The 22,061-nt window shown below is 35.1% G+C and overlaps 2 pseudogenes; one reads left to right on the top strand and one right to left on the bottom strand.

Annotated features, from left to right (window-relative positions):
- Positions 1 to 103: 103 nt before the first annotated feature.
- Positions 104 to 12,861, top strand: LOC125834506 (NADP-dependent malic enzyme-like; annotated as a pseudogene).
- A 1,947-nt stretch (positions 12,862 to 14,808) lies between these two features.
- Positions 14,809 to 16,910, bottom strand: LOC125834505 (alpha-soluble NSF attachment protein-like; annotated as a pseudogene).
- Between the last annotated feature and the right edge of the window lie 5,151 nt (positions 16,911 to 22,061).

Raw genomic sequence — 22,061 nt, 5'->3', positions numbered from 1 at the left:
TTATGTAGTTTCTAAATATGTAAATTGTTTTTCAAATACCTTAAAAATTGTATGTCTGAATTAACAGTCAAAATAAAAGTTTTGACTTTTCAAAATTTGAACTATGACATATAAATCGGGACATCCGGAGTACGTAATGTTATTGTTATAGTTGGTGAATTTCAGTTTGTTTAATGTGGCAAAACAATGTTTTTATGAATTTTCTATTATAACGGGTAAAGTTTAGAGGCCATACGTGAAATTGATGTTGTGATGGTATTTTATTTAGCCAGCCTTCTCATTCTTTCTCTGTTTTCTTTTCTGTATTGTATTTGCAGGAGAGAAATGAAAGGTTGTTTTACAATCCTCTTATCAGTAATGTAGAATAATTGCTTCCAATTGTCTATACTCCGACAGTTGGCGAGGCTAGCAAAAAATATGGATGTAACATCTTGCAATTTAAAATAAATAGGAAGAAGCCAATAATTGGAAATAGTCATTTTTGGAAAGAATGAAAATCTGGAAATTTTGTCAAGTTAGGAAAGAGTGAGTTTTTCATCAACTTCAAATGACCATACCTTCTAGCTCAGGATGATTTAGGATCACTTAAAGATATGGTAGAAAATATCTTGGAATTATCTTTCCAACGCCGCTGAGTTTGCGCGAATCCGAGTTCGTATGAGTGAGATACGCCTATTGGAAGTTGGGCTATTCAAATAAGGAAATGTCCAATCCAAATTTTTGAAGGGTATTTCAGTCTTTTCCTTATTCAATTAATTAAATTTGTTTAAGTGAATTAATTAAGCATCTAAACTGAACTTGGTCAGTTTTACGCTTTTGGAAAAGAGTTAGGGTTTTAGAGAAGAGGAAAGAAGAGGAGAAAAGAGAAGGAGAAGCAAGGAAATCGTCAAGTTCGTCGAGTTTAGCTTGTGGATTTCGTCGGGGGTGATCCCTACAAGGTATGTGAGATTACATAGAATTGGGTTAATAATTCACTCACGCGCCAATCATGATTCAATTCAGCGAAATATGTGTGATTTGAAAGTAAATCCTTTGAGTTCTTGATGAAATTCGATTGAATTCTTGTGGGTTATTTTGTTGAAGTTTCTTGCGATTTGATTCAGGTTTACGGGTGTAATTTCAGTTTGAATTTATCATATATTTAGGGTATAAATGATCCTAAGTGTTTGGGGAAAGAACCGTCGAAGTTTAGAGGGTTTAGAGTTGAAAAACGAAGAAGAAAAGTCATCAAACACCTGGGGAAGGGGGTAGGGCGTTGCGCCAGCAGTCCCTGAATGTGGGGTTCTGGGGTGACGCACCAGCAAGAGAGCCCCAACTTGTTCCCTGCATCTCAAGGGATGGCACCCCGCGCCTCTCAGAGCGCCAGGGACTCCAGTTCTTCCCATTCTTCCCCCATCTTTTCGTACTAGTTTCTTAGCACTGTACCTATGTTTTCTAGTTGATTCCAACACTCTAAGGTACATCTAAACATCATGAAATCATCCATAAATATGAGATAATGAACCTTGAAATGTAGAAGTTAAGAAGCAAGTCAAAGCAAAGTTTATAAAGTTTTTCAAAAGTCTTTAACGAATGTTTTAACTTTATTTTAAGACTTAAGTTTCAAGTTAAGCAAAGAGTAAAGAGTTAAGTTCATTTCTCAAAAAGTTATAAGGGAACTAAGTATTCCCAAAGAGTTCATAAATGTTTTCACATTTGAGCAAATAAAAGGGAACATCGATTCCAAGATAGCTTTTAAGCTAAGTTTTGAGTAATTACCTCAAACCAAAGAAAGAAGTTGTTTTAAAAACATATGAGCTAAGTATATTTTTGGGAGTAGTATTGAGCACCGATATGGGGATGCGAGTTCATATTAACTTAAGTCTCCATAAACCATGTAGCCATCATGGATATTAATGGGTCATAATTATAAGATGATCACATAAGTTAAACTAGTGGATCCACTAAGTTAAGCAGTTCAATATGACGGCAAAGTATAGGACAGTCTGGCAACGTGATGGTAAAGACGTTGTATCAGCATTTAGGTTCATAGTGGTGGTTGTCGGTTAGAGAAACTCCCACCTAAACTATATTATTTTATTATATGAGTAAAGTTGAGTTTGTTATTGCATTTTCTTTAACGAACTAAGTTACTTTTACTGTTTTATAAAGCTTTACATATATTACATGTCTTCATTGCTTTATTTTGAGTTAAGTTATTCATGAGTTAAAAAGAGCCAAGGTAAGTGTTTCTTTCAGAATCTTTTCAAGCCTTTGTATTGTTTAGCATTCCAACTCGCATACTTGTACATTCAATGTACTGATGCCAGGTGGCTTGCATCGTATTATGATGCGGACACAGGTAACCAGGATCACGCCTCGTTGATCTAGCTTGAGCATTCAGAGTCTGTTGGTGAGCCTTCTTGCATTCCGGAGGACTCATTTATTTGCTTTCTAGTCTTTCAGATGTTAGGATGGTAGGGGGTCCTGTCCCGACATCCCTCTTTGTTTTAGAGGCTCCATAGACAGTTAGTAGTCGGATGTCTTTACATTGTCATTTCATATGTTAAGACTTGAGTTGCCATTTTGGCCAAGTTGAATGTTGACTTTTAAACATTCTAAGCTATTTGTATAAGTTATTTGAGTAAGTTTAGTTTTGAGACAATTGAGTTATTTAGCATGTGAATCTCTTTCTTAATGCTTACAATCTTCCGATGAGTTAAGTAAGCTAGTCCAAGTATTCGTTTAAGGCCAGCAATGGTCTTCGAGTGCCGGCCACGTCCAGGGTGTAGGCTTGGGGCGTGACAAACTTGGTATCAGAGCACAGAGTTCAAGAGTCCTTGGGAGTCTATGAAGTCGTGTCTGTAGAGTCCTAGTTATCGGTGTGAAGCGCGCCACATCTATAATTAGGAGGCGGCAACTTTTAGGAATTCCTCCACTTCTTTCATATTCATTTCGTGCGTTAGAGTTTACCTCTAAAAAGTTTCTTTTTAACTCGTGCTTACCCGTAACCGTTTGTGAGTTGTACTGTTTTGAAAGTGCTTTCATGGGGCGTTTCTTTCCACGTGAGCTAAGAGAAGAAAAGAGATGGTTGTCGACATGAGGAGCAGGATGAGTTTATTTGCTGCTGGGCTGTCTCGTCTGTAAACTAAGGAAGGTAAGCAATTACATAGGCATAGCAAGGTGGATGATCCATGTGTAATATGTTGAGGAAGACCAATTGAGGGATAGCGAAGAGTTTAAGAACAAGAGAGCTAAGACATCAGGGAATGAGTCCGGGCAGCAAAAAAGTAATGTGAACCGGTCTTCTTTTCAACATAAGCAAAAAGGACCTGCTCCATCATCTGCCAGTGCACCTGCACCAAGAAACAAATGTGAGTACAATAGTCAGAATTCTCAGAACTTCAGAGCTAGACTTGCACATTCGCAAGGTAGAAAGGCACAATGGGGTACTAAAACTTCTGCATGTGCTAACTATGGTAAGAGCCACTCAGGGATGTGTCGTGATGGCTCCACTACTTGCTTCAAGTGTGACCAGAATGATCATTTTATGAGAGAGTGTCCTAAGAGCAGATAAAGTAATGGTAACGGGGGAATAGAGCCCAGTCTTCTTCAGTTGATCCACCAAATAGAGTTGCATCTAGATGAGCGACTTCAGGGGCAGGCGGAGAAGGAAACCGTCTTTATGCTATCACTAGTCACCGTGAGCAAGAGGATTCGCCAGATCTTGTCACTGGTACGATCCAAGTCTTTAGTTTTGATGTTCTTCCAGAGCAACATCTTGAGCCCTTCAGTGTTTCTACACCTGTTAGTGATTCTATTCTAGCAGAAAGAAGTCTATCGTGATTGTTCCATTTCCGTCAATCACAAGAGTACCTTGGCTAATTTAGTTGAGTTAGACATGGTAGAGTTTGATGTCATTCTAGGTATGGACTGGCTTCATGCCTGCTATGCGTCAATAGATTGTAGAACTCGAGTAGTCAAGTTCCAATTTCCTGTGAACTAGTTATAGAGTTGAAAAGCAGTTCAGTAGTGCCTAAGGGTCATTTCATTTCGTACCTTAAGGCGAGAAAGTTGGTTTCTAAGGGGTGAGTCTATCACTTGGTCTGAGTTAATGACTCTAGTGTTGAGATACCTTCTATTCAATCAGTTTTAGTAGAAAGAGAGTTTCCAGAAGTCTTTCGTGATGATCTACCCGGAGTCCCTCCTAAGAGAGATAGACTTCGATATGGATATTCTTTCAGATACTCATCCTATCTCTATTCCTCCATATAGAGTGGCACCAACAGAGTTGAAACAACAGTTGAAAGATCTCCTAGATAAGGGTTTCATTCGACCAACTGTCTTACCTTGGGGTGCTCCAGTCTTGTTTGTGAGAAAGAAAGATGGTTCCCTTAGGATGTGTGTAGACTATCTTCAGTTGAACAAGGTTACCATCAAGAACAAGTATCCTCTTCCAAGAATTGATGATCTTTTCGATCAGCTTCAAGGTGCTTCGTGTTTCTCAATGATAGACCTCAGATCAGGTTACCATCAGTTGAAAGTAAGGGAATGTGATATTCCAAAGACAGTGTTCAGGACCCGTTATGGTCATTATGAGTTTCTAGTCATGTTGTTCGGCTTAACCAATGTGCCTGCATCGTTCATGGACCTTATGAATAGAAGTTTCAAACCTTATTTAGATATGTTTGTTTTTTCTCGTCTTTATTGATGACGTACTAATCTATTCAAGGAATGAAGAAGATCATGCTAGCCATCTCAGAATAGTTCTTAAGAATTTGAAAGATAAGGAGTTATATGCTAAGGCCTCTAAATGTGAGTTTTGTCTTGAGTCGGTGGCGTTCTTGGGCCACATAGTTTTCGGTGATGGAATTAGAGTTGATACCCAAAAGATAAAGGCAGTGCAGAAGTGGCCTAGACCCTAAGAGTTTCTTGGGTTGGCTGGATATTATATATGGTTTGTCGAGGGATTTTAATCTATTTCATCTCCTTTGACCAAGTTGACTCAGAAAACAATGAAGTTTCAATGGTCCAAAACTTGTGAGAAAAGCTTTCAGGAATTGAAAAAGTGGTTGACTACTACCCCAATATTGACCTTACCAGAAGGTACGCAAGGTTTTGTTGTATATTGTGATGCGTCTAGAGTTGGTTTGGGTTGTGTATTAATGCAAAATGACAAAGTTATAGCTTATGCCTCCAGACAGTTGAAGGTTCATGAGAAGAATTACCCAACCCATGACTTAGAGTTGGCTGTTGTAGTTTTGCTTTGAAAGTATGACGCCATTATTTTTAAGGTGTTCATGTGGATGTGTTCACCGATCACAAGAGTCCTCAGTATGTGTTTAGTCAGAAAGAGCTTAAACTCAGACAAAAGGAGGTGGTTAGAATTTCTCAAGGATTATGACATGAATATTCTTTATCACCCAGGTAAGGCTAATGTTGTTGTTGACGCCTTGAACAGGTTGTCTATGGGTAGTGCCGCCCATTTTGAGGAAGATCAGAAAGAGTTAACACAAGAGGTGCATAGACTTGCACGACTAGGAGTTCGACTAATAAATTCCACAGAAGGAGGAGTAGTGGTGATGAATAGGGCTGAATCATCATTTGTGTCAGAAGTGAAAGAAAAGCAAGACCAAGGTCTTTTGTGGCTTGAATTAAAGGCAAGTGTTCTTAAGCAAAAAAATATTAGTTTTTGAACAAAGGGGAGATGGTGTTTTGAGGTATAAAGGTAGATTGGGTGATAAATTTCAAAGGTAGTTGAGATGATCACCTACATTTCATTGAGTTTGCTTATAACAATAGTTACCACTCTAGCATCCAAATGGCTCCATATGAAGTTCTTTATGGGAGAAAATGTAGATCTCCTATTAGATGGTTTGAAGTTGGTGAAGTAGGGTTGATAGGACCAGATTTAGTTCATCAAGCTATGGAGAAGGTGAAAGTGATTTAAGAGAAGTTGAAAATGGCACATAGTCGTCAAAAATCCTACACTGATGTTAGGAGGAGGGAGTTAGAGTTTGAAGTAGATGATTGGGTATATCTAAAAGTCTCACACATGAAGGGTGTTATGAGGTTTGGTAAGAAGGGGAAACTTAGTCCCCAGCATATTAGACCTTAACGAATATCCAAGAGGATTGGCAAGGTAGCTTGTGAGTTGGAGCTACCCCAAGAGTTAGCAGCGGTTCATCCAGTGTTTCACATCTCCATGTTGAAGAAGTGCATGGGCAATCCTTCATTGATCATACAAACTGAAAATATTGAGATCAAGGATAGCTTATCTTATGAGGAGATTCCAGTTCAGATTCTATATCGCAAAGTTCACAAGTTGAGGACAAAACAGATTGCATCAGTCAAAGTCCTTTGGAGGAACCAATTTGTTGAAGAAGCTACTTGGGAAGCTGGAGAGGATATGAAGAAGAGATATCCACATCTCTTTGAATCTAGAGAAAATGAAGACCAAGGTACTAATTCTCTTCTTAGTACTCTTTAAATTATGAGTGAGCATGTTGTTTGTTTTGCATTTGCTTGTGGGTGCTTGAGCTGAATGTTGCATGTTACACCCTTAGCTTAGAAAGAGTAATCTCATTCAAGGCCGAATGTTCTCAAGGGGGAGATATTGTAACATCTCACAATTTGAAATAAATAGGAAGAAGCCAATAATTGGAAATAGTCATTTTTGGGAAGAATGAAAATCTGGAAATTTTGTTAAGTTAGGAAAAAGTGAGTTTTTGGTCAACTTCAAACGACCATAACTTCTACTTCAGTATGAGTTAGGAGTACTTCCAAATATGGTATGAAATATCTTGGAATTATCTTTCCAACGCCGCTGAGTTTGTGCGAATCAGAGTTTCTATAAGTGAGATACGCCCATTGGATGTTCGGCTGTTCAAATAAAGAAATGTCCAATCCAGATTTTTGAAGGGTATTTCAGTCTTTTCCTTATCCAATTAATTAAATTCGTTTTAGTTAATTAATTAAGGGTCTAAACTGAACTTGGTCAGTTTTACGCTTTTGGAAAGGAGTTAGGGTTTTAGAGAAGAGGAGAAAAGAGAAGGAAAAGCAAGGAAATCGTCAAGTTTGTCGAGTTTAGCTTGTCGATTTTGTCGGGGGTGATCCCTAGAAGGTATGTGAGATCACATAGCGTTGGGTTAATAATTCACCCACGCGCCAATCATGATACAATTCAGCGAAATATGTGTGATTTGAAAGTAAATCCTTTGAGTTCTTGTGAAATTCATTTGAATTATTATAGGTTGTTTTGTTGAAGTTTCTTACAATTTGATTCATGTTTCTAGGTGTAATTTTGGTTTGAATCTATCATATAGTGAGGGTATAAATGATCCTAAGTGTTTGGGGAAAGAACCATCGAAGTTTAGAGGGTTTAGAGTTGAAAAACGAAGAAGAAAAGTTGTCAAACACCTAGGGAAGGGGGTGCGGCGTCGCGCAAGCCAGCGCCCCCCAAAGAAGTCCCTGAATGTGGGGCTCTGGGGCGATATGCCAGCCAGAGCGCTCCAACTTGTTCCCTGAATCTCAAGGGCTGGGGCCCCACACCTCTCAGAGCGCCAGGGACGCCAGTTCTTCCCATTCTTCCCCCATCTTTTCGTACTAGTTCCTTAGCAATGTACCTATGTTTTCTAGTTGATTCCAACACTCTAAGGTACATATAAACATCAGGAAATCATCCATAAACATGAGATCATGAACCTTGAATCCATAATTCAATTTAAGGAAAATTAAGATCAAAGTCAAGAGAAACTAAGACTGAAGTCTAGAAGTTGAGAAGCAAGTCAAACCAAAGTTTATAAAGTTTTTCAAAAGTCTTTAACGAATGTTTTAACTTTGTTTTAATGCTTAAGTTTCAAGTTAATCAAAGATTAAAGAGTTGAGTTCATTTCTCCAAAAGTTATAAGGGAACTAAGTATTCCCAAAGTGTTTATAAATGTTTTCACATTTGAGCAAGAAAAGGGAACATCGATTCCAAGAGAGCTTTTAAGCTAAGTTTTGAGTAATTACCTCAAGCCAAAGAAAGAAGTTGTTTTAAAAACATATGAGCTAAGTATATTTTTAGGAGTAGTATTGAGCACAGATATAGGGATGCGAGTACATAGTAACTCAAGTCTCCATAAACCATGTAGCCATCATGGATGTTAATAGGTCATACTTTTTAGATGATCACATAAGTTAAGCTAGTGGATCAACTAAGTTAAGTAGTTCTATATGACGGCAAAGTATAGGACAGTCTGGCAATGTGATGGTAAAGACGATGTATCACCACTTAGGCTCATAGTGGTGGTTGTCGGTTAGAGAAACTCCCACCTAAACTATATTACTTTATTGTATGAGTAAAGTTGAGTTTGTTATTGCATTTTCTTTAATGAACTAAGTTATTTTTACTTCTTTATAAAGCTTTTCATATTTTGCATGTGTTCATTGCTTTATTTTGAGTTAAGTTATTTATGAGTTGAGAAGAGCCAAGGTAAGTATTTCTTTCAGAATCTTTTCAAGCCTTTGTATTGTTTAACATTCCAACTCGCATACTCGTACATTCAATGTACTGATGCCAGTTGGCATGTGTCGTAATATGATGCAGACACAAGTAACCAGGATCAACATTCAGCGCGTCGTTGATCTAGCTTCAGCATTCAGAGTTTGTTGGTGAGCCTCATTGCATTCCGGAGGACTCCTTTATTTGCTTTCTAGTCTTTTAGATGTTAGGATAATTGGGGGTCCTGTCCCGACATCCCTCTTTATTTTAGAGACTTCATACACAGTTAGTAGTCTGATGTCTTTACATTGTCATTTCATATGTTAAGACTTGAGTTGCCATTTTGGCCAAGCTGAATGTTGACTTTTAAACATTCTAATCTATTTGAGTAATTTCAGTTTTGAGACAATTGAGTAATTTAGCATGTGAATCTCTTTCTTAATGCTTATAATATTCCACTGAGTTAAGTAAGCCAGGCCAAGGGTTCGCTTGAGGCCAGCAATGGTCCTCTAGTGCCGGCCACGTCCAGGGTGTAGGCTCGGGGAGTGACAATGGAAGCATTTTTAAGTGTTCGCAGGGTTTATACATCAGTTTGAAAGAAAAGTATGGTACTTTTATGAGTTAAAATGTATAATGTATATACTGCTTCATAGTGAAAGTAATTCGACTAAAGATGTATGTGTTAATTTATTTGTAGAGGAAGGATCCTTGAGGTATTGAAAAGCTGGCCTGAAAGGAATATACAAGTTATTGTCATTACCGATGGTGAAAGAATTCTTGGACTTGGAGATCTCGGTTGCTCGGTAATTCGGTGACATATATTGTATTAGTTTGTAGCTGAGAGTCTATTAGTAACAACCTCTTTACCCCACAAAGATAGGTGTAAGGTCTGCGTATGTAGTGCTCTCTCTAGACCTCACTTGCAAGATTAATTATACTGAGTATGTATGTAGTGCTCTCTCCAGACCTCACTTGCGGGATTAGTTATATTGAGTATGTTGTTGTTGTGTATTATGTGTGTGGTAGCTACGTGTGCAAAAGGGGGTTCACTTGAATGGAGGTAAGCCTTGGAGCAACGGTAAATTTTATAGGTCACGGGTTTGATTGGTGGAAATAATGGCTAATGCTTGTGTCAGAATAGATTGCCTCATTACACCCTTTGGTGTGCGGTCCTTCATGGACTCCCTCGACATAAGAGAAGTTTGTATTATAATGTAAAAATTGCTTAAAATTTGTGTTAAGTTTCAAAATTCTTGCATTTTTTTTAATCCTTTAGTTAGATTCTTTGGCGCAAAAAAACAAATTTTCTTTTCTTGTTTGACTTTGTAATGCGTCGAATGAGTAATCCTGTTATGAATCACATTATATTGTCACAGAGATTGGGTATACCAGCAGAGAAATGGCTCTGTATACGGCACTCGGAGGAGTCAGACCTTCAGCGGTACCAAAACTCGTTAAAACTTATATACTCTACTATAATTTTGTAACTATGAACATCCTATCATTTTGCTCGAATGTGCGGTGTTTGCCTATAACAATTGATGTAGGAACAAATAATGAGCAACTATTGAAAGACAAGTTTTACATTAGACTTAGACAAAAAAGAGCTACCGGCAAGGTTAATTTTATAATAGCATAACTTTATATCGTACTTGTTCTAAATATAAATTGAGATCTGCAGCATGTTCTCAAGACATGTCTGTTTGTTTTTGCTTCTTGTAGGAATACTACGACTTTCTTGATGAATTCATGAAGGTTGTGAAGATAAATTATGGTGAAAAAGTTCTTGCACAAGTTAGTAACTTGAAACTTGTTAAGGACCACATCGACTTTCAAGTAACGTCTGATATTTGTAACGTTATCTATAGTATGACGATTTTGCGAATCACAATGCTTTTGAGCTGTTGGCAAAATATGGTACCACACATTTGGTATTCAATGATGATATACAAGTATGTTGCATTTTTTTGGCCTATATCACCAAACATTTGCTTTTGTTTGGTTTCTGATCCTATTAATGTTGCATGGGATAGCTATTGTGGTACTTGTGGGGCTTGTTGCATCACTTATGCTGCTCGGAGGGTCCTTAGCTGATCATACATTCTTGTTCTTCGGTGTTGGAGAAGTAAGGCTAGAACTTTCTTTTGCATATTCAAGTTTTCAATTATTTCGGGAGACGAGCTATGTCTAACAACATGTAAAAAGGATACAAATGGTGGAAATAAATAACTTAGGGAAATAATACGATACTTGGATGACATCCCAACTCTCTAATGATTATGTCACTGACTCATGACGCGATTTACATTCAGAGGAGATATTATGCATCTGAAATCATATAATATTTTTGCCTCTACTCGTGTCGATAGCAGATATGGATGGATTATTCACATTAAAAGATATTGAAATGATCTTAAAGTCATTAAATTGTTCTTCATGTCAATCTCTTTGTGATCACAGGCTGGAACTGGTATAGGAGAACTCATAGCTCTTGTGATTTCAAAGAAGGTAAAAGATTTTGGTTATCAATGGTTTGTCAAAGTCGTATCTCGTTTAGTATGTTTCACTTGATAAATTATGTTTGCTATCTGTAGATAAACGTTCCTGTGGAGGAAGCGCGTAAAAATATCTGGCTCGTGGACTCAAAGGTAGAAAAATATACCATCTCCCAGGCTAGTATTTGTCTTAAATTTCACATTTAACAAAGTTTACGATTGGTTCCTCTACGTAAATAGTCTATGTAATTGAGTGGTTATGTGCAGGGTTTAATTGTAAACGCTCGAAAGGAATCACTTCAAGCTCACAAGAAACCTTGGGCATATGAACACGAACCTGTCAACAATCTCCTCGACATTGTTAAGGTTTGATCGATGAGCTCCCTAATCGAGGATTGCCACTTTTATAATCCTTTTGTATGCATTAACACTTCCAAATTTAATTTAGGCCATTAAGCCAGCTGCCATAATCGGAACGTCTGGAGTGGGAAGAACATTTACTAAGGAAGTGATTGAGGTTATGGCCTCCATAAACAAGGTGCTTTATTTCCGCGATTTTCCATTTCCTCTCTTCCCATTGAAAATTAATTTCTTTGAGCTAACTGACTAAAATATGATTTGCAGAGACCTTTCATTATGGCTCTCTCAAACCCGACTACACAATCTGAATGCACTACTGAAGAAGCTTACACTTGGAGTGAGGTAAGTAGCTAATATTCATGATAACAAAGGTATATGTGAAAAATCACTAAAATTTTGAAACCATCATTTCAAAAGTACAATGAGTTCAATGCTTATAAGGATCTTAAAAGATGAATCTGTCAAGTTTAAATTTGTGTTCGGTTAAATCTTGCACCAAACGCTCACGACGTTGATCTTGTTTCTTATTATTTTCTTTATGAAGAGGGTCGAGCCATCTTCGCAAGTGGAAGTCTATTCCCTTCTGTAGAGTACAACAACAAACTCCACATTCCTAGTCAGGTTTATTAATGCATATATATGCTTAAGTTCTTTTGTGAAGTACCACCACAATCAACTCGATTATGGTTAAGTTACGCTCTTTCGTGCAATATCACAGGCGAACAACTGTTACATATTCCCGAGATTTGGTTTTGGATTGGTCATGATTGGCGCTATCTGTGTGCACAACGACATGCTTTTAGCAGCTTGTAAGTACTCTTTTGTTTCAATTTGTTTGTCTAACTTTCCTATTAAGTTTGTTTTAAAAAGAATGTCTCTTTTCTCTTTTGATAAATGATAACTCTTTAATTTTCAACTTCCCACATGGCATGTTCATGTACCACATAGTCTAAAGTTGCATTTACTTTCTTAAATTTCATCTCAAGTCAAAATTAGACAACCAAATTGAAATAGAGGGACTATTTGAATTACAAACCTTAAATTGAAATCTCATATCTTGACCATAAGAGGTGGCAAATGGGAGAATTGGGTCAAATTTGGACAAGTCAATCCCCTCCCCAACCGCCAAACGTGTCACATCCTCCTCTCATTAATTTTTGTTTACGCGAAACAACAGAAGCGTTGGCCAGTCAAGTAACTGAGGAGCATTATGGCAAGGGGATAATATACCCTCCTTTTGGTAATATCAGAAAGATCTCAGCTTATATTGTTGCTAAAGCGTATGAACTCGGTGAGCCCATTTCTTCCTTTTTCGTCATATGCCTTAATTGGATTTAAGTTATACGTACTGATAATACTAAAAGATTTACACCATCAGTATAAATCAATGTCCATTAGATAGAGTTATTTAGAATTACCTTTTAAGTGATCTGATTGTGTAATATACGTGTAGGTGTTGCAACACGTCTGCCTCAGCCTGCAAATTTGGTGAAGTATGTTGAGAATTGCATGTATACTCTGAATTATCACAGTTATCGCTGATAAATTAAATAAAATAAATAACCTTTCACATGTTGTAATTTTATTTATAGGTAAAATAATGCTCCCTTTTAAATGGATTCTCCTTAGTGTAAATTTTGTAGTCCATGTAAAAGCTGCAATGTGTTTGTACTATAGTTTGAACAAACACCCTTCAATGCATGATATATAACAATAATATTATATCCGAAAAAGGTTAAACATACTTCTAAAACTTTCAAATATGGTATGTGTATATCTTCTGTTATATTTTAGGGTTATATATTCTCCTATCGTTATAGTTTTGAGTTATAAAAAATAAGGTCTTAGAAATGTTGATTATTGAATTTTCTCATTTGATTCTTCTTCTAATATTTTGGACTTTAAAATAATACTTATTGGTAATAGGACTCTACTTGGGGTGGAGCTGGAGCTATAAGAGTCTAGGGGATTCATCCGAAAGTTAGATTGTATATACTATTATGTATATATAGTGAATGTTGCACACCACCTTTATGAATACTGGCTCCACCACTATGTCGAACTCAAGTTGGAAGTCAAACTCTATCACTACAGAACGCTAGTCATAATGTTACCCACGTCGTTTTTTCTTTTGAACAAGTATCTTAAATCTATTTTTTGTTCTTTTGTTTGAGTTCATAATAACATTAACTTGTGCATTTCATTAATGAAAAGAAAAGTGGAGGCCCGAAATGTAACACTTCAGTAGAGGATGATAAGAAACAATCCTTGAAGAAGAATTAGGTGTGTTTGGTATGGATGAAAACATTTTCCAGAATATGTTTTTCAATTTTTCCATGTTTGGAAAATATTTTCCAAGTCAACTCATTTTCCTCAAATTTAAGGAAAATGACTCTACTTCATCCTTCCAAAAGTGAGGAAAACATTTTCCAAAACTCTACTTCATCATTTAATTTCTTTTCTTACCCTACCCATACCCCGTACCCGACCCTCCACATTCAAAAAAAATATTTTTTTAAAATTTCAAATATTTTTATCCCTACAACCAACTCAACCCCCCCCCCCCCAAACAAAAAAAATTAAAAATCAAAAATTATTTTTGAAAAATGTTTCAAATTTTAAGATCTTTTTACCTCAACCAATCCCTACCCCCTACTCCCTACCTCCTCCCTCCCCCCCCCCCCCCCCAATTGCCTTTGAAAAATATTTCAATTTTTTTTATGCCACTTCCCCCCCCCCCAAAACAAGGCCTCCCCCTTCCCCGCCCTACCCCACCAAGGCCACCCCTGTGAATGTTATTTTTTAAAGTTGTTTTTGAAGAATATTTCAATTTTTTTAGAATATCATTTTTATGCCACCCCCAACTGCCATCCCTCCCCCCCCCCCCCCCCGACTCGAGCCATCCCCATCAAATATTTTTAAAAAGAAATATTGTTTTTGGAAAATATTTCAAATTTAATTTTTTTTTATTTTTACGCTACCCCTTCCCCCCCCCCCCCCCACCCCCACCCACATCCCCTGCCACCCCTACCTAGGCCATTCCCGTAAAAATATTTCAAATTTAAAAAATTTTCATTATTACGCCAGAATTTCCTGGGTTGAAAGTCTGGTCAGGTCCTGGGTCAAATTTTTAATAGTTATCTGGGTCTTGTCCTAGTTTGAGTGTTGGGGTCAGGTCCTATATCAATTATCGGGGTTGATTTTTGGATCAGAAATTATTTTTCTCAAGATTATTTTTTAGTCTCAAGCCAAAAATAAAAGATATTTTCTAAAAAATAGTTTTCATTCACCAACCAAATATTAAAAAGTATTTTCCAGAAAATATTTTCTACTCACCAACCAAACATGAGAAAGTAAGTTAGAATCCACTTGTTTTCCAAGAAAACATTTTCTAGGAAAATATTTTTCATGGCAAAACATTTTCCATCATACCAAACACACCCTTAAAGTAAGATCATATTCCTCAATCATATTAGCTAGCTAGAGGTGTCAATGATTTTTTGTTTCGAAAAGTCTAATTTTGGTCATACAAAATAAAAGAAGTGAACATGGTACAATATAAAATAACCGTCCTAACTGTCCCTTTGACTCTAGCTCCTTCGCCTTCAATACTTCCTTCACCCTGAGAAGAACTGGTGTCCTCCATTCATCCTATTAAATGGGATGAAAGAAGCATCATAAAATGTGATAAGGTTGATTGAGACAAGGAAGTACAAATTTAAATTTACCAGTTTTATTGTGTTATCATATTCCTTGAGACAACTAGTAAACTCTGCAACATCTCTCTTTTCAATAGCGGCTGCCAAACCCTATCATTGCAAAAGTATTCTCCATAATCATATTTGGAACACATAATGATCCTAGATTTAATACAAGCTATATGGCATAACATTAGAAACTTGCACTCGCGCATACCTGAAAATGTTGTATCCAGTATCTGCAAAGCAGGATGCATGAAACATATATATATCATGTCCCGTTGAAATCTTAAGAGTCTTGACAGGAAAATATACTCTACCTGATTTCGCTCCAAGGTGTTGTTAATTGCAACAACATCACCTCTAGAAAGTTGGCAAATACCAGCATTCAGAAGATGCCCTCTAACTCCATACTTCAACAAGTTGTTTCTGATGGAGTATGTTCCTATCTCCTCAAACATTGCGATTGATCTTTGATATCTTTGTGACAAATACAGAATGCAAAACTTGATCAGTTATTCTTTCCATGTTCAACAATACAAAATTGTATTACGTACTACTTCAAGAAGAAGAATCTTACTTACCTACTTTAGCTGAGTATTCTGCAATTTTCTGCCTGCACTGATTTGAAGATGATGTTAAATCCATAATCTGGAAAAGATCAGTTGTTTTCTGATAGTAAATAATAGCCAGCTCTAAATTGTTCTCGTGTTCATATAATTTAGCAATTTCGTAGATCCAAAAGATTTTTTTATGTATCTTTCAAACGTATAATGAAAACATTTAGCAGCCATCTATTGAAAACAACAAAAAGAGCACATCTGAATTCTCATCAACAATATAGTTGTACCTGGTAATGTCCTCTGGTCGCGTTTACCCTTCCAATGTCCAGAATTAAATGTGTTGCTTTCTCTAGACATGATATTGCCTCTGCAAAAAAATAGATATATATCCATAAGACGTTCCCGCAACAGACAAGATTTGTACTATAGCATAATAAAGCAACACACAACCTTTCAAATTTTTCATCATCTTGTAGTAATCAGCAGCGATATCGTAAGCACGAGCAGCCTCATGTTTGTGATCCAACTGATAAGATAAGAGAAAATAGTTTTAAGAATTTAAGGTTTTGTACAAGAGTTATAACGAAGAGGATAAAAAAAACATACCTTCAGATGACAACTTGCTAATTTCACATATACTGCTCCAACTCGATCCCCTGAAAGACAAAACATTGTAAGATTAATGAGCATCTAATACTTTATAAAACAGTAAGTCATCTTTTATAGATCCTACAAGAACAACAATAGCATGCTCACTCCCTAGTTGAGTTGCCTTTATGATCCTCTATATCCAATTTGTCCATTAAAATCTGTTGGCACCTGACCCTAATTCAACTTTAAAAGCTAGCTCAATTAGAGAAAATTACAAAAGTCCATATATGCAAACCACCCATCCCTTCCCAATCAATGTGGGACTTTAACTCACTCTAACACACCCAACTAGAGCATGTAGGCCCGGGAGTAAAAATATTATACCGAAACCTAATTTAACCCCAAAAACTAACTCATGAGCATTCAATTCCACTATTCAAAAGACAAATTAGGAATTCTCTAAAACTAATTAAGGATCATCTTAGACCTTGCTACATTATATTCCACTATCAAACAAACAAACAAATGGAGTATTTCGACTTATAATTAAAAAAGTGAAGTTGATTTATCTATTAGTAATGGTAAAACAAACATGATTTAGTGAGTTCGAAGCAATCAACAGCTTTATGGAGTAAATGTGCAGCGTCATAGTATTTGGACCCGAAAAATCCCCAACCGCATTGAGTTTCTTCTCAGCTTTCTTCACTAATTCTTCTCCTCTTGATATTTGATCTCCCATCATGAAGAGGTTAATCACTACAATAGTGAAGCAGCAAACATAATTAGTAACCAAAAAAATTAAAAAGTATTAAGAATTGTTTAGTGGTAAAACAAACCTGATTTATTGAACTTCAAACTATTAGCAGTTCCCTGAGTTTCTTCACCAACTCTGATATCTGATTCCCCATTGTGAAGACTGAAGAGAATTCTCTAAACCGAATTACAACATCCTATTTAATACCCACCCTACTTACAAATACTAATTTGACTCAAAATAGAAAACATAGAATTGTTTGGAAAAATAATAAAGGCTCAAAATTACCATCCTTATCAAATTAGGGAATGTATTCCTATATTAGTAGAATAATATATTGTTATTTTAAATTATAAATTAAATTTATATTTATAATAAGAATATTTGTGCAATTCAATAATTTTCCCATAAAAGGACTAAAATACGATGGGGTTGATTTTTAAATTGGATTTGAAAGTGGTAGTTTCCGAGACTTCCTTGCGAGATTATTATTGGGAATAGTTTAGCGAAATTGAAAATTGGATTTTCAGTTTTCAATATTTACTTTCCTTTGGCCACAATTTTTTTTAAATATACTTGGTTATGTACTTTGGAAATAATCCTTGGTTATATAACTTTGTTATTATTTTGCAAATTTATTTTGACAAACATCCCAAGTTTCTCGATACTAGAAAATACTAGTATTTTGACAAAATTTTAGTATTTCGGAATTTTTAAAAATTATCTCAATTTTTTATAGGGAAAATTATGCAGTTAAGAAAACTTATACTACTTAATTAGTCATCATAGCTATATTTTGCTATAATTGCCACTCGCAACTATCATTAACCATTAATTACGTGGACTGACTTCGAGTTTGTATAATTCGCCACATTTGTATAATTAGCAAATAACAATTGTTCGTTTGATTTATATTTGTATACGATGGTTTGTATTTGTATATGACAATGATTTCCTTTAATTTTTCAGTTTTATCACCATATACATTCAATCTTTTTGTGTATAACTTTTTAAAGTTTGTATAAACGTGTAGTTTTCAAATTTTGTATAATATAATTTATATAATGTAATTTGTATAATATAATTTGTATAACTATTTAAAGTTCATATGTTTATATTTGTATCAATTCGTTATTTCGAGTTTTATCATATTTGTATAATTCCAAACTTTATATTACCCAATTATACAAAAACACGCAAATTATACAAACGTACCTGTGAATTATACAAATGAGATGCGAAATATACAAATTATTTCTCTCTCTCGCTTGCCTCTCTCCTCCCTCTCCCAAACTCGCTCGCCTCTCTCCTCCCTCTCCCAAACTCGCTCGCCTCTCTCCTCCCTCTCCCAAACTCGCTCGCCTCTCTCCTCCCTCTCCCAAACTCGCTCGCCTCTCTCCTCTCTCTCCCAATCTCGCTCTCCATATATACACATACATATGTATACCAGTTACATATATACAATTATCTAACTGATATACATATACAATTCACCTCTCTCCCACTTTATGCCCTCTCTCGCTTGCCTCTCTCCTCCCTCTCCCAATCTCGCTCGCCACTTTCCTCCTTATAACATGTAGCTACGAATCGTAATTAATAAACTATAGCTGTGGAGCATAATTAAAACTATTTTTAGTGGCTATATGCGAAAGTTTCCCCTCTTTTTTTATAGAGAAAAGACATAAAGTCACCATTGAAGTGTCCCGGATTTTAAAAAAGATAACTTAACTTTGCAACCGTCCTATTATCCCACTAAACAATTTTGAAAAAATATTATTTTATCAGTTTTCGATCAGCCCCAGATTTTAAGAAGCAAGTTTGTTCACACATCAATCATTACATGACACGTGTTAATTTCATTTAAAATGTAATTTTTGTTATAAAATATTATAGTGTGGATGTCCACTACACCAAGAAGTTACTCTCACCCATTATCTCCATTACTTTCCTCCATTATGAAGATAATCATAACCTCCATAACCTCCAAGTTTATAACACCATTATTCTTGTAACCTTTCACTTCCATAACCTCCTCCATTATATTCATGCTAATGTCATGTTTATGACTAACCTTTTGTATGCCTCTATGTTACACTATAAATAGAGGCATAAGGGTTCATATTGTATAAACTTGAAGATTTGGTGAACTACTTGAATACTATGAAGAATAAGAAAAGCTCTCATCTCTTGTTTTCCTATTTCTATTGCTAGCATCTTTTATATTTCTTGTCTTGTTTTACTTTAGTTTTACAACACGTTATCAGCACGAATGTTCTACCATTGTAGGATTGAAGCAAAGTAAATAAAAGAAGGTAAAATAATTGTGTTTATTTTTCTCTCGGAAACAAGGTAAATTATTGTGGAATCTATTTTATATTTTTACTTGTGAACAAGGTGAATGATTAATATTATTGTTACTGTGCATTTATTTTTCCACCTATGACTATATATACTTTCTTTTGTATGTGAAACTTATTTTATATTTTATTTATGATTATGCTCACTGTTTGGTTATTGCATAAGCTTTTAATTTATTTTATTTTGTTTGTGAAATATTTTGGGTTCACATGAAAATTGAAAAAGGAGTAGTGTAGTGAGCAATTTTATTTTAGTGTAATTGAAATTATTATTTTCTTAGTGTGCAATTGATTCTTTGATTTATAATGGTAATTCACTAGCTTAATTATTGTGCACCGAACATAATATAATATAATGCTATATATAACTCTCTGTTTTGACAAGTTTAAGTTATTAGTACATAATTTGTTGAGAATATTTTTATTGTGTTTCTTTTGTTCTATATTTATTTATGCATGTTAACCACAAAGTCACAATATTTTTTTAAGGCTCAAAGGTGGGTCCTATTATATTTGGCTTATTATGTCATTGATTGAGGGTAAGACGAAAGATTCAAGTCCTATCGCACCAAGAGGGTAATACATCGGGTGAGAGTCCTGATGCATCATGATAGTAAAATGGTGGGTTGGGTCCCAACAAATAATGACCGAAAATGCCTTCTTAGGGGTAAGATGTTGAGTTCAAGTCCCAACGTTATATAATGACGATGTAACAATGATTGAGCCAATTGATATGCTCTTGATAAAAGTCATGAAATTTGTCCAAATGATTTGCTCCATTCTTTTATGTGAATGTGGTAGCAGGACATAATGTGTTTGAAAATGACAAGTGGTTAAATGTATGAATATGAGTGTGGTAAAATGTTAATGGTCAATTGTGGTAATTAAAAGGAAGAACATTATGGGTTCTTAAGATGGTCCTTCAAATGTGAAGGTAAGTTTTGGCCATCAAAGTGGTATGAAAAGTTATTGGGCACATTGAGTTGGTGCAGCCCAATTTGAAAGTTTTTTAAATCCTCCATCAAAATAAAGAAATACAAAGTGGTAGTACATTTAGTACTTTTAAAGTGATGTTGAGGTGGGTCAAATAAATTTGATAATGTCAAAGTATGACTAATAAAATCTTATGGAGCATGTACAAATGGTTATTGTCATTTCTTGAAGAGAATGTGACTTGTGTTCGTATGGATAAGGACATGTTCATGTATGGCTGGATAACTGCCACATCTCACCTCTACGGGAGGTTTGAGATATTGAAAAAAAAAATTGACATAAATGGTCATTTCGGTCATAAACTTTGAGTACCATACAAATATTGTGGTATGTTTTATTATGAACTATTAGAGGATAAAAGAAAGAAATAATTCTTTTCTATAAAGATTATGGTCATGACCAAAATAAATTTATTGTGTGGCAACACAAATTTGTCATTTGTTGTCAAGAAATAAGTCTTGAAGTAATAGTTTTAACCATGACAATAATAATAATTTTCTCCTTGAAGGAGATGGTCACCATAAGAATGGTATTGTAAAATTTGTGGCATTACACAAAATTAATTGAAAGTTTCGGAAGGACTAATTTGTTACTATCCAGAAAATGAAATAGTTCATAATATTGAGGTTGTAGTAAGTCTCAAAAGTAACTTTATAAGTTTCAAAGGAATTGACAAGAAAAATTGTTATATTGAGACTATAAATTATTGAAAGATTAAATATCTTCAAATTACTACAATCAAAGCGGGTTATGAATATTTACATAAAAGGTTGCCCATCTTTCTCTTGTTTGTTGAATAAAAATATGGGCATGATGAAGGAATCAAATGCAAAAGTAAACTAGAATTTTACTAGAATAAATAAATGTTGGCATAACCGATTGACCATTTCGGTTCAAATGTGATGCAAAAGAATTGAGAATTCATGTGGTTATATGTTGAAGAAATAAAAGATTCTTCAAAAATTCTCATGTGTTGCTTGTTCTCATGATAAAATGATCATTGTACCAGCTAAGGTTGGGATTGTATCCCTTGAAATTATTTGGAACATATAAAAAGGTGAATATGAGTCTGTTCACCTGCCATGTGGACCACTTACTATTAGATTTAATAGATGCATCTATGGTATGGTCACATGTGCATTTGTATCAACTTACAAATTGATTGATACCATTTTTTCGTAGGTGCGGAATTGGTAGTTGAGAAATTCATATTTTTGGTAATGTGGTAGGTGAGGAATTTATCTTAAAGATTCTATTATAATATTCTTTTTTCAAGGGTCTTAATCTTGATATCTCTTTAATATTATTTATGATATATTCTAGATATAACATATCTTGGGTTCTTAGGTACATATATAAATTTTTCTCCATTAATTGTTCTAATAGTTTTATATCCTCCATAGATTCTGTCCAATATTGTAAATATTTGTAGTTCATTTTAGTCTAAATTTATTTCTAAATCATACCATTCTATTCTTTCGAGGTCTAAATTATGTAGGTCTATTTCGTACCATTATTGGTTTAATATATCTTCTGATCCGTTATTATTAAATATTTTTTCCCATATTATTCTTCTTAATTCAATTATTTCTATATCTTTAAGTATATATAAGATTAGAGTTTCGTAATTTTTTATCATTTCATCATGCATGTATGTAGTGATGTTCGTTGTTATGCAAGTTTTTTATTTTCAATTATTCCTTCATATCATATTCATAATTGATTAAATTCATATTAGATCATTATGAACTAGATTATCTGTTTATCATGTTCTCCTGTCACTACT

Source organism: Solanum verrucosum, unplaced genomic scaffold (assembly GCF_900185275.1).
Source record: "Solanum verrucosum unplaced genomic scaffold, falcon-dt-bn FXZP01000287.1, whole genome shotgun sequence".
Taxonomy (NCBI): Eukaryota; Viridiplantae; Streptophyta; class Magnoliopsida; order Solanales; family Solanaceae; genus Solanum; species Solanum verrucosum.
This window is presented reverse-complemented; position numbering and strand designations above follow the sequence as displayed.